The sequence below is a fragment of the Pseudophryne corroboree genome, chromosome 10 (genome assembly GCF_028390025.1).
Source record: "Pseudophryne corroboree isolate aPseCor3 chromosome 10, aPseCor3.hap2, whole genome shotgun sequence".
NCBI lineage: Eukaryota > Metazoa > Chordata > Amphibia > Anura > Myobatrachidae > Pseudophryne > Pseudophryne corroboree.
The window spans coordinates 295,153,655-295,166,481 of NC_086453.1; positions in this window are offsets into that span (position 1 = coordinate 295,153,655).

Below are 12,827 nucleotides of genomic sequence, written 5' to 3' on the forward strand. Positions count from 1 at the left end.
CTACAAGGGGCACAGTACAAGGGCGCAGCTACAAGGGGCACAGTACAAGGGGGCAGCTACAGGGCCACAACTACAAGGGGCACAGTACAAGGGGCAGCTACAAGGGGCACAGTACAAGGGGGCAGCTACAGGGCCACAACTACAAGGGGCACAGTACAAGGGGGCAGCTACAGGGGCACAACTACAAGGGGCGCAGTACAAGGGGGCAGCTACAAGGGGCACAGTACAAGGGGCACAGTACAAGGGGGCAGCTACATGGGCACAACTATAAGGGGCACAGCTACAGGGGCACAACTACAAGGGGCACAGTACAAGGGGCACAGCTACAGGGGCACAACTACAAGGGGCACAGTACAAGGGGGCAGCTACAAGGGGCACAGTACAAGGGGGCAGCTACAGGGGCACAACTACAAGGGGCGCAGCTATAGTGGCACAGCTACAAGGGGCGCAGCTACAGGGGCACAACTACAAGGGACGCAGCTACAGGGGCACAGCTACTAGGGGCACAGTACAAGGAGCGCAGCTACAGGGGCACAACTACAAGGGGTACAACTACAAGGGGCACAGTACAAGGGGCGCAGCTACAGGGGCACAACTACAAGGGGCACAGTACAAGGGGCGCAGCTACAGGGGCACAACTACAAGGGGCGCAGCTATAGTGGCACAGCTACAAGGGGCGCAGCTACAGGGGCACAACTACAAGGGATGCAGCTACAGGGGCACAGCTACAAGTAAGTTTAATATGTTAACTATGTTTTCTATGGTTTTTTTGGATGATCAGGTATCGTTACTGTTGTTTTATTTTATGTGCGGCCCAAACCAAATTTTCATCTTCTAATGTGGCCCAGGGAAGGTAAAAGGTTGGACACCCCTGATTTAAAGCATCATGTTGCAGATTCGCCATAAAGATTTCTGTACCTATTTCACAGACATGGCATTACATTTCCGCTCCTCTCAGTGTCTTTGTTTTGTTTAATATGCGGTGCTGACATACAATTTAGTAAATTTATGAGGTAACAGACACTACACAGGGCAGAGCAGAAATAAGCCAAGATGTCTTTTTGATGTACATGTTCAGTCAGATAAAATAATTATAATATGTATGTGCAAATAGTAAACCTGGCATTGTATATTTTTTATGCAGAAAAATAAAACAACGGATCTTTATTAATTCATAGAATGTGATTTAAACATATGGAACGCAACTGCATAACATAAATATATTCAGAATAAAATAAAATACATCTAATCTGTTTATCCTTTTATTTGTTGTTTCATTTTAATACCACAATGAAACATGCCCTTAAAATCAGCATGATACACCCCTTAAATTAACATTCTAGCTTTTCTTTAGAACGTTCACAGTGGGCAAGTGTTTGCTGAGCTGGCCTAATCATGTGAGGGCACTGATCACTGAGTGCTGGGATAACCATGTGGGGGCACTGATCACTGAGTGCTGGGATAACCATGTGGGGGAACTGAGGTGTAACACCTCGGGGTTGGCAGGTATGTCTTCGTGGTTGAGAGAGGTATCACAGGTTGGATGGCTAAATGACTGACCTTTCCCCTGAAATGTTTCTCCCCGTACCTTGTTCTATAATACCATGTTCAGGAGGTAGGATAGATTGAAACAGGAGAGAGTCGTCAATTCCAACAGGATTTCTTTTTTGAGCTGCAGTGAACTCTGGATTGAAGAAATGTGAATAATCATAAAAAGAAGAATGTGAGCATAATAGATGAACAAAGAGAAGACAATTGGCTGCAGTTCATACCACAAAGGAGCATTCAATATGCAAAAGATAATTTGAATCACAAAAGAATGTCAGATTATCATTGGAATCACAGTTAAACATATTAATTAGAATCACAAATATTGGCATGATATAACTCGAATCACAGTCCATAATGTGGTGATGAGGAGAGTAAATGGAAAACACATTTAGCATTAGCAAACACTAACTTTCTAGCTTCCCTAGCCAAGATATGACAATCTTCACCAGCAATAAATGTTGGAGCTCTAGTAAACTTCTGCAGTGCCACAATGTGTCAATGAGGGATGGCACACAGATGTATGGGGAAATCCTGGGTGGTAACGGAGACAAATGTTCACAATTCTATCCAAAAAGGATGTAGATAGTATGTCTTGACAGATGCAACTCACTTCACAATAAGGGTCTTTTCAGTGGAATAAACTCTGTCTCCTTCCTGATTACAGGGCTTTACTTAAACTTAAGAGGGTTGCTTTAATAACCTCTTTGCAGGGTTCATCTTATGGAAAGTGGCGCTATGCTATCTTCGCCGCTTTAACTCCATAACTGGTGAGAATGGTTTCTTAAACCCGGTATCAAACTTGCCCAGGGCTTTGGTTACTTAGTCACTCAGGTACTCACTCAGAACCTTTTAAGTGGAGATTTCACTTGCTGGGCCAGTGCTTTGTGGTTCCTCAAAGTCACAAGATGGCCACGGCATCCGCACCTCTCCTAGGAGAGGCGGTGTCCAGGCTCCAGCTGCAGCATCTCTCTCAACACCCGTCCATACGACACTTGGCTCTCTGGCTGCACCCTGCAGCTTGCACTCCTGACGTGTTGCTCACACCAACCAGAGTCCTGCGGCAGGCACTTGTCTTCAGCTCCCACTTTGCCATGTACAGCATGCATCCCGGCAGCTCCTGTCTCTCATACAACTCCTTCTTCTTCTTCCCACAAGTCTCTCCTTTACCCAGACTGCCACTGCCTAATCAGTGGTCCACATCCAGACCATGTGATCAGACCAGGGTCCCTGCAAAGCTCTCCCCTTGTCCTGCTGTGGACTTGTAAGTCATTTCTTAAAGGGGCATGCACACCCTTTAACGGGGAACCATGGCCGAAATGCATTGGAAGTTGGAACCTACATCACCAACTACCTATGTACTAGAGATGGCCCAATTCTCGAGTTTTGGGTCCTTGTTTTGGATCTGTATCTCCTTCGTGTTTTGGTTATGTATTTGTTTTTACTCTAATGCCATTGCGAGTTTTGGATCTGTATTTTTTTTTAAAGAATCATAAAAACAGCTAAAATGTCATAATTTGGGAATGTTTTTGTTCCTACAGTGTTATTAACCTCAGTAACATTGGCCCTCATTCCGAGTCGTTCGCTCGTTCTTTTTCATCGCATCGCAGTGAAATTCCGCTTAGTGCGCATGCGCAATGTTCGCACTGCGACTGCGCCAAGTATCTTTGCTATGAAGAAAGTATTTTTACTCACGGCTTTTTCTTCGCTCCGGCGATCGTAGTGTGATTGACAGGAAATGGGTGTTACTGGGCGGAAACACGGCGTTTTAGGGGCGTGTGGCTGAAAACGCTACCGTTTCCGGAAAAAACGCAGGAGTGGCCGGAGAAACGGGGGAGTGGTTGGGCGAACGCTGGGTGTGTTTGTGACGTCAAACCAGGAACGACAGGCACTGAACTGATCGCACAGGCAGAGTAAGGTTGAAGCTACTCAGAAACTGCAAAGTAGTTTGTAATCGCAATATTGCGAATACATCGGTCGCAATTTTAAGAAGCTAAGATACATTCCCAGTAGGCGTAGGCTTAGCGTGTGTAACTCTGCTAAATTCGCCTAGCGACCGATCAACTCCGAATGAGGGCCATTAATTTCCACTAATTTCCAGTCAATTTGACCACCTTAAACTTCCAACATGGCACATCTAGGAAATAGAATGGCACTGCAGTGGCAGACAGGGTGGCAGTTTAATAAACTATACAAATGTTTGTCATCTAAACAAGAAGACAGTCAGCAATGCTCAAACCGAACATAATGCAAAGAAAAGAGGTGCAAGTTGTATATATTAAACAGTACATGAACAGTTTAACAAAACAATAATTTCAGTGACAGGGTCTGTCACTTGTGGCTAAAATGATTGGTTTGTTTTGGCCCCCACAAAACAATTTTTTACATGCCCAGATTTAAGCCATCTATGCCAATAATACTCAAACACTGCAATTTTATTTCACCAACAGTGTCGCACAATACTTGTATGAGTCGTAAATAGTAATTGAACACTGCGGTTGACCTTCACCAACAGTGTTACACTATACGTGTATGAGTAGGAAATAAAATATATTATTGTGGTACCACCTTAACCCACAGCATCACAGAATACGTGTGCGTGTCAGAAATACTAATTGAATACTGTGGTTGACCTTCACCAACAGTGTTGCACAATACGTGTACGAGTACGAAATAATAATATACAGCGGTCTGACGGCAGTGTCACAGTATTTATGAAAATAAATACAGCACAAACAAAAACATTTTTTATAATTATATTTTTAGTTTTTTTGTTTTTAGCTTTTATTATTTCAATATTACACTGGGGCGGAGCCCCTGAATGGACGAACAAATCACCCAGTTCAGATACAGCAGACAGAGCACCCCTGGACTGATATACAGACAGGGCATCCCTGGACTGATACAGCAGACAGAGCACACGCCCCACGCTAGACAACACAGTACTGAGACGGACACGTCTATCCAGTACACTCTCCACAGTCGGAGTGAAGATGGCGCTGATCACTGGGGACCTTTATAGAATCCAAAACCTAAGAGAATCCGACAGCGGGATGATGACATTCGGCCTCGATTTGGGATATGAGTAAGGCAGGAAACTCCAAGCCGGACTTGGATCACGCCTCGTATTTAAAACCGGACACGCTCATCTCTACTATGTACATTATGCAAAAGCAGCACAACCATACCAGCAGATTTTCCCAGCAGCCCGTGAATACAAAAATTGGAATGAATGACCTTTACATACCCGCAAATACCAAAGTAACACAGATAAGGATAGTCAAGCAGAAACCCATACATTAAAGTGCCTCTTGCCTCCATATAATGAAGACAGCCATTTTGTGGCCTATGCCATGTTAAAAGAATGCAGCCTACCACTTGGTAATATTGGTTATGAAATGCCTCAGTGATGGCACTAGTTTCTAAGCAACTGACAGGCTGTAGGCTCATGAATATTAAATCAGTTAATAATATGGCTACCTCCATTGTGGGAATAGATTAAAGGCCCATTTTACTGTCCTAATATTTAGCTGCTAAAGTTCCCATATGAGGGTTGCTTGCTATAATGTGCTCGCTTTTCTCTGAATACAATAAATGTTGAGGCATCAAATATTTATATTTTTTTTAATATTGTTTTTGTTAGAAAAAGGACAAGTTTATGCCCTTAATAAAGTTGTAGTCACTGGTGCTTTGAACCGTATCTGTAGGGACAGCATCCGACCTTGTGTGAGGAAATTCAGCTGAATAATATTACATAGACAATTACAGTGCAGCCTCACCTTGGCCTCAGGGTTTCTCAGCCAGCTACCTGTGGGTATATCTTCTATTAGACATGGCAGGGAATTATGTAGTGCTATGAAATGGAAAGCCATCTTCTAGGCTACAGGGCACAGACGTATAAAGAACATATTTGATTCAATGTAAATTTTGTTCAGTGCTTTTCTCGGGCTTTAGAAAGTTTGCAGGTATTGCGTCATACACACTGTTACACCAAATGATGTGATGTGGGTCGTTAATGTGAATTTACAACAAAAGGAAATGGATTCATTGGGGTATATTCAATTGAGGTCGAAAACTGCCGTCTGTCGGAAAAAAAAGCAGTTTTCGACTTTTTACGGTCGAATCCTGATTCGACCTATTCAATATTTAGCAAAATTTTTCGACAAGTCGATAAATCCGACTTGTCGAAAAGCACGTGGATCGGCGGAATAGCTGCCGATCCACGTGTTTTTGTCAAAAACGGGGCCAAATCCGACAGGTTTTGGCCCCCTTTTCGACCATCTCAGTCCAACATCAAAATGATGTCGGACTGAGATGCGGACCCAGAGGAGGCGAGGGGGGGGGGGGAGCCGCAGGGAGACGGGGGGACAGCCGGCAGGCATACAGGGAGATCAGCGCTGCTGGAGCCGGGTGGAAGCTGCCGTGAGGTCGGGCGGCTGAGTGACATCCAGCTGCAGCGCTAATGTAGCGCTAATCTCCCTGTATGCCCGCCGGCTGTCCCCCAGCAGCTTGCCCCCCTTCTCCTCCTCTGCGCCCCATCATTAATTCGATTTGAAAAAGTTGAATTAAAGATGGGATTGAATAGGGGTTGTCGGATCCATTCCGACAAATATATGTCGGAATGGATCCGACTTTAATTGAATATACCCCATAATTGTTATAAAAAAATGTTCAGATTTTCTTTCTGTTGATAATCTAATACATTGAAATGCATCACATACAAAATTGCACTACAAAAACACCTAAAACTTTTGTTTAGTTGAGTGTAGTTTTATGAGGTCAGCTAAAAACCATACTATTAGCCATTGGTGATACGTTCCCCAGATATATTGGGTACCCTATAGGTCTAATCAGGGGCCGATTGGGATGCAAAACCAGCCCGGGTAATTCATGGAAGTAGACCTAATGGTTTTGCCCAACTGCTACCAAATTTGCTGCTACGATCAGGTCTGAATTACCACCATAGATCTCAGGACCAGCTGCTTCTCCCATGGGCAGCTTTTCTGTGGCTTGCTCATGAGTTAGTAGCTCCAAGCATCTTTTAGTGTTAATCCCTAAAAGAAAAACTGCAAATATTGTTTACAAAGACATTTTGTGATCAATGTGTACAATATAAAATATACATCACAATAGTAGATGGCACTACTGTCTTTGTAAAATGATTTCCGCCGAGCACTAATAGACATCCACGCAAGTGAAGCCACAAGCATACGCTGGTGTTAAATATGAACTTTTATTAGGTATCTTTAAATGCAAGTATGTGAAAGGATCTCCACCTAAAGTATGTTTAATCTTTATTTCAGGTTCCCTTGCATGCCACATCCAATCTGTTGTCTGTCCGTCAAACATAGTGGCCCTCATTCCGAGTTGTTCGCTCGCAAGGCGATTTTAGCAGTATTGCACACGCTAAGCCGCCGCCTACTGGGAGTGAATCTTAGCTTCTTAAAATTGCGAACGAAAGATTCGCAATATTGCGATTACACATCTCGTAGCAGTTTCAGAGCAGCTTCAGACTTACTCGGCATCTGCGATCAGTTCAGTGCTTATCGTTCCTGGTTTGACGTAACAAACACACCCAGCGTTCGCCCAGACACTCCTCCGTTTCTCCAGCCACTCCCGCGTTTTTTCCGGAAACGGTAGCGTTTTTCCCCACACGCCCATAAAATGGCCTGTTTCCGCCCAGTAACACCCATTTCCTGTCAATCACACTACGATCGCCTGAGCAAAGAAAAAGCCGTGAGTAAAAATCCAAACTTCATAGCAAATTTACTTGGCGCAGTCGCAGTGCGGACATTGCGCATGCGCACTAAGCGGAAAAAACGCTGCGATGGGAAGAAATTTTCCGAGCGAACGACTCGGAATGACCTCCAATGATCTTTGCATTGTAGATTTTTTGTTCTGTTTAAAGTTGGATTCGAAACCTCGGACTGTGCCTTGAAATGAAGGAGTGTTGACAATTACGATGTTGCAAGTTGCTGCAATGACTTCAGAAAACATCTTAACCAATCTCACCATCTTTTCCTAGTACCAACTGATTAAAGCTACATTTAAGGAAAATTTAATTTTAGTATTTTTTTTACATGTGTATAATTAAATATCACAATTTTAGTTTTTTTAAGCATTTATGTAAACTGAATGTCTCTTCTTTAATAAGTCAGCATCACAGTAGCCTATAAAGCACTGTTAATTGAGTATTCTTTAGTGATTACTGTGCTTGTTCTACTGACTATGGGATTTTCCTATCTCTTCATTAAACTACACACATTTGTTAATTTCCTTAACAAATAGGAAACATTTAAGTGGACAGGAACCATATTTAATGTGCTATTTTTTTGCATTTGTGAGTAGTTTCCTGTGACTGGCATCATATGCGAGGACGTGAGGATAGAAGCAGCGGGAGATTTTCAGGTCAAGCTAGAGGTGTATAGTCTCGGTACTTCAAGGGAATGTAATAGTATCACCTGCAGGCGGCCTCCCTTAATAAAGTAATTCAAACTCATTTCCATATGTAATAACATCTTTTCATTTATGATTAACAAAGCATCGTGTTCTTTAACAACATCTATAATGAGCGATTAGGCTAAATTAATACAATTTTCACAGTTCACCTTTGTGTGCCCTCCATAAATTCATATCTCGTTTAGGAGAAAGGAAAGCCTGGCCTGAATAATGTTATTTACACATTTTATTGGCTCCTACTTTACTGGAACTGAGGATAATCTAAGCACTTACGAGATTTAAATCAAACTATTTCTGTTTTACATGTATACCGGATCCCGGGATTCTGTTTTCTTTTGGCAGACAGAAAATTCTAGTATTAAATAGATTAATTGATGCTCTGGTATTCCTAATTATCCATATAGCTGGCGTTGTCAAGGAGGACTTTGATGTCCCATTTAATTTTGTCAGAAAACTATGTTTTGAACAAAATTATCAAATTGTTTTTTTAGGATCAGGTATGATATGCTGACAATCATAATTTCAACATTTATCATGTCAACATGGTCAAAATGTTGACGATGGTCATTTCAACATTCATCATGTAGGCAGTGATAAGATGTCAACATTTTAGAATGTCGGCATATTTCTGGTGGCCAAGCAGGCCTATATATGGCATCCCCAGGCTCCTTAGTAAAATATATTGAAATACTTGGCTACTCCAGTCCACCAATTTGATTGTGCAAAGGGAACGGCGCTTGTGCAAGTGTGGGGCCTGAACTCCTGCTAACAGGCTAAAGTTGGACTACACTATGATCTGATCAGCTTTACTACACTTGAGCTAGTCCAGGTACCTTCTCAGGTAGGTACCCCAGCAGAGTAGTCCGACATTGCCCAGGACTACCACCTCTGACCCCCATGCTGTGTCAGCGTTACTGCCACTGGTGTAGGTTTACCACCAGACAGTCCGGAAATCTCAGACTTGTGTTCGGAAGTCATGGCCCTCTCTGTGATGTTCCAATCTGTCCTCCTCTACTGACTGTTCCGAATCTGATCTTCCTACCACTACGTATATGTGATGTCGCTCAGTGCATGGCTGACCGTGGAACTGGCTGAGCTGCAGTTCAAGAGTTAAGGTACAGGTTGATAATTGTTTAAATTCTGTGATGTAATGTTCTATGTAAAGTCTTTTGATCTGCACTTGATGGAAGGAGATGTTCATTCATTACTCTCATGGCCAGTGGTTGAAGTGGGCCGGTATGCGGCTGTATGGCATACCGGTACTTCTCCACAGACCCAGAAGTTTTTTTTAATTTTTTTAATTAGCAGAGTCTGACACTGTAGACAGAGCCGGCAGAACGCGCTCAGCAGATTCTACAAAGCAGGGAGACGCCGTGCTGAAGAGGAGCTCTCCACGCTCTGCTATCCTGCTGTTGCTGCTGACTGCCGCTGCACAGGCAGCGGCATAGGCAGCTCCTATATGGGGTCCCTCCGGCTCACTCCCTCCTCCCCTTTGGCAGCGGCACCAGCAGCTCCTGTGGGGTCCCTCCGGCTCCCCTTCTCCCCTTTGGCAGCGGCGCAGGCAGCTTCTATGTGGGGTCCCTCCGGCTCCCTCCCTCCTCCCCTTTGACAGCGGCACCAGCATCTCCTATGTGGGGTCCCTCCGGCTTCCCATCTCCCCTTTGGTAGCGGCACTGGCAGTTCTTATGTGGGGTCCCTCCGGCTCCCTCCCTCCTCCCCTTTAGCAGCGGCACCAGCAGCTCCTATGTGGGGGTCCCTCCGGCTCCTCTACTCCCCTTTGGTAGCGGCACTGGCAGCTCTTATGTGGGGTCCCTCTGGCTCCCACTCTCCTCCCCATTGGCAGCCGGGCCGGCAGTTTGAAGTGCTGCCCACTCAAAAGACATCTCATCTGCCGCCGCACAGGTAGTACTCTCCCCCCAGACGTCCTATTGCTGCCTGCGCCCACACCATGTGTACAGGACACAACTAGCAGCAACAGCAGTGGGAAGTGGAGGGATCGGTGTGCACCAAGCTGACCTTAAGCCTTCTCTGCACGCACTACCTCTAATGAGCTCATTCTCATTACAGAGCTACTCTGCCCCAGCTTCCTAATACTGTACTTCTTTCTCCTCTCCCTTCCCCAGGTCAAAGTATGCATGCCACAATGTCCCCCACAGACCCTAGTCTGTATAACCAAGCCCCCAGGCTTCAGTGTCTATGTGTGAGTGTTACTATGTCACCCCTCCCCTCCTCTAGGACCCAGTGTGTGTGTGTGTGTGTCACCATGCCCCCCCCCCCCCAGTACATGCCACCCTCCCAGGCCCCGGTATGCCAGTTTTTGTGAGTGTTACCATGTCATTGCCTCACCCCTCTAGGACCCAGTGTGTGTGTCACCATGTCCCCAACACCCAGGACTGAGTTTGTTTGTATCACCATGTCCCCAATGCCCAGGATCCAGTGTGTGTGTGTGTGTGTGTGTGTGTGTGTGTGTCACCATGTCCGTCCCCCCTGGTCCCAGTGTGTATGTGTCAGTCACCATGCTCCCCCCAGTCAGAATTATGTGTATTACCATACCCCCCTCCCAGGCCCCAGTGTGTGTGTCACCATGTCCCTTCTGCCTCCTCCTACACTACACCGCCACCGCCCTCAGCCACCCTCAGTCCTTATGGAATTTGAGGAGAGAAAGGTGAACTCTGGCACACTAAATCTAGTCAGCCCAATCAGATCCCTTAATACTTCCCAACCAGGTATTGGAAATGTGGAAAATGTGAATGAAAGAGAAATGATCAAAGGCGACAAATGGAGGACAATGTGAACAAATGAGGAAATATATGAGAAATTCAATGAAAATTGGATAAATAAAATGGTTTCTACAATACGGTAAGTTTTCCAAAGAAAGTCCTCAGGTCATCGGTTTGTAGTCCAAATGTCCACAGCAGATATGTGAAAAAAATGAAACAAAAAGTCCAATGTGTAATATTGTCTGAACAAGTCTATTGCGTGGTGTCCAGAAATGGGACCCTGGTGTATGGATAAACTTGATAGAAGAAAGGATAGGGTCTCACCACCAATCCAAATACAGACTAGAGCGTACCGAAACTCACATGGCAAGAAATTAGGGAATTACATATAAAGGTATCTTTTCTGAAAATATCACAATTATTCGTATAGACACAGCGTACCCCACTCACGTGTCAGATGTGATCTTTCTGCATATAAAGATACATGAGCAACCAATTCAGTTGATTGTAGAATAAAAATTGTTCATTTTAATTAATAAAATTGAGAAACAAAATACAATAGGCAAGATGGTCAAGCGTGACACTTAAGGGTGCCTACCAGGGCATGAGGAGAAGATGAAACAAAAACTCCAATACAAGTGGGGAATCCAGAATGCCCACTGTATTCAAAACCCTGGCGTACCTTATCAGTGAAACAGGTGACAAAAACTTGCATAAAAAGAGCAAAGGTAATGTCCAATCTTGCACTAACGCCGTTTCGACCAATAGGTCTTTTTGAAGGTGTGCATGCTGAGAGTGGGAATAGAGGCTATTTATGTCCATGAAACAGGAAGTAGAAACCACAATGCATGATGGGATGTATATATAGGGGATCTGGTCTGAAGATCGACAGTGTCTAGGTCGACAATGTTTAGGTCGACCACTATAGGTCGACAGTCACTAGGTCGACATGGATGGAAGGTCGACAGGGTTTCTAGGTCGACATGTGCTAGGTCTAAAGGTCGACATGAGTTTTTCACATTTTAATTTTTTTTAATTTTTTCATACTTAACGATCCACGTGGACTACGATTGGAACGGTAAAGTGTGCCGAGTGAAGCGGTAGCGGAGCGAAGGCACCATGCCCGAAGCATGGCAAGCGAAGCGAGCCATGCAAGGGGACGCGGTGCACTAATTTGGGATCCCGGTCACTCTACGAAGAAAACGACACCAAATTTTTTTTTCTCATGTCGACCTTTAGACCTGTCGACCTAGCACATGTCGACCTAGAAACCCTGTCGACCTTCCATCCATGTCGACCTAGTGACTGTCAACCTATAGTGGTCGACCTAAACATTGTCGACCTAGATACTGTCGATAAAACGAACCATACCCATATATAGAGCTATAGCATTTTGGAGAGATATGAACAAAATAACACTGTTTTTAACCACTGAATATTGATGTACATGTGTTACAATATAATAGGTGGAATGATCAAACATAGATACATTTTGAAACAGTAGTACAGAGCTAAATCGCGCCGGGCCGGAAGTACATGCGGTCCACGGTGCGTTCCACCTAACCGGAAGTGTGTCCTGTATTCCACTAAACAGCGGAATCACAGGGCACATAAACATACAATGTTTTTGTCACCACTAAAAACTAAACAACATGGAACTTAAAAGAAGTCCTTCACTTGTCCTATCCGTGGTGTAAAAATGATGATAATAATAGTGCAGAGATATTAACGCACTGGACCGGAAGTACATGCAGTCCATAGTGCATTCCACCTGACCGGAAGTGCATCCTACGCCTACGGGCCCATCTAGGAGTGGCACTGCAGTGTCACGCAGGATGTCCCTTCCAAAAAACCCTCCCCAAACAGCACATGACGCAAAGAAAAAAAGAGGCGCAATGAGGTAGCTGTGTGAGTAAGATTAGCGACCCTAGTGGCCGACACAAACACCGGGCCCATCTAGGAGTGGCACTGCAGTGTCACGCAGGATGTCCCTTCCAAAAAACCCTCCCCAAACAGCACATGACGCAAAGAAAAAAAGAGGCGCAATGAGGTAGCTGACTGTGTGAGTAAGATTAGCGACCCTAGTGGCCGACACAAACA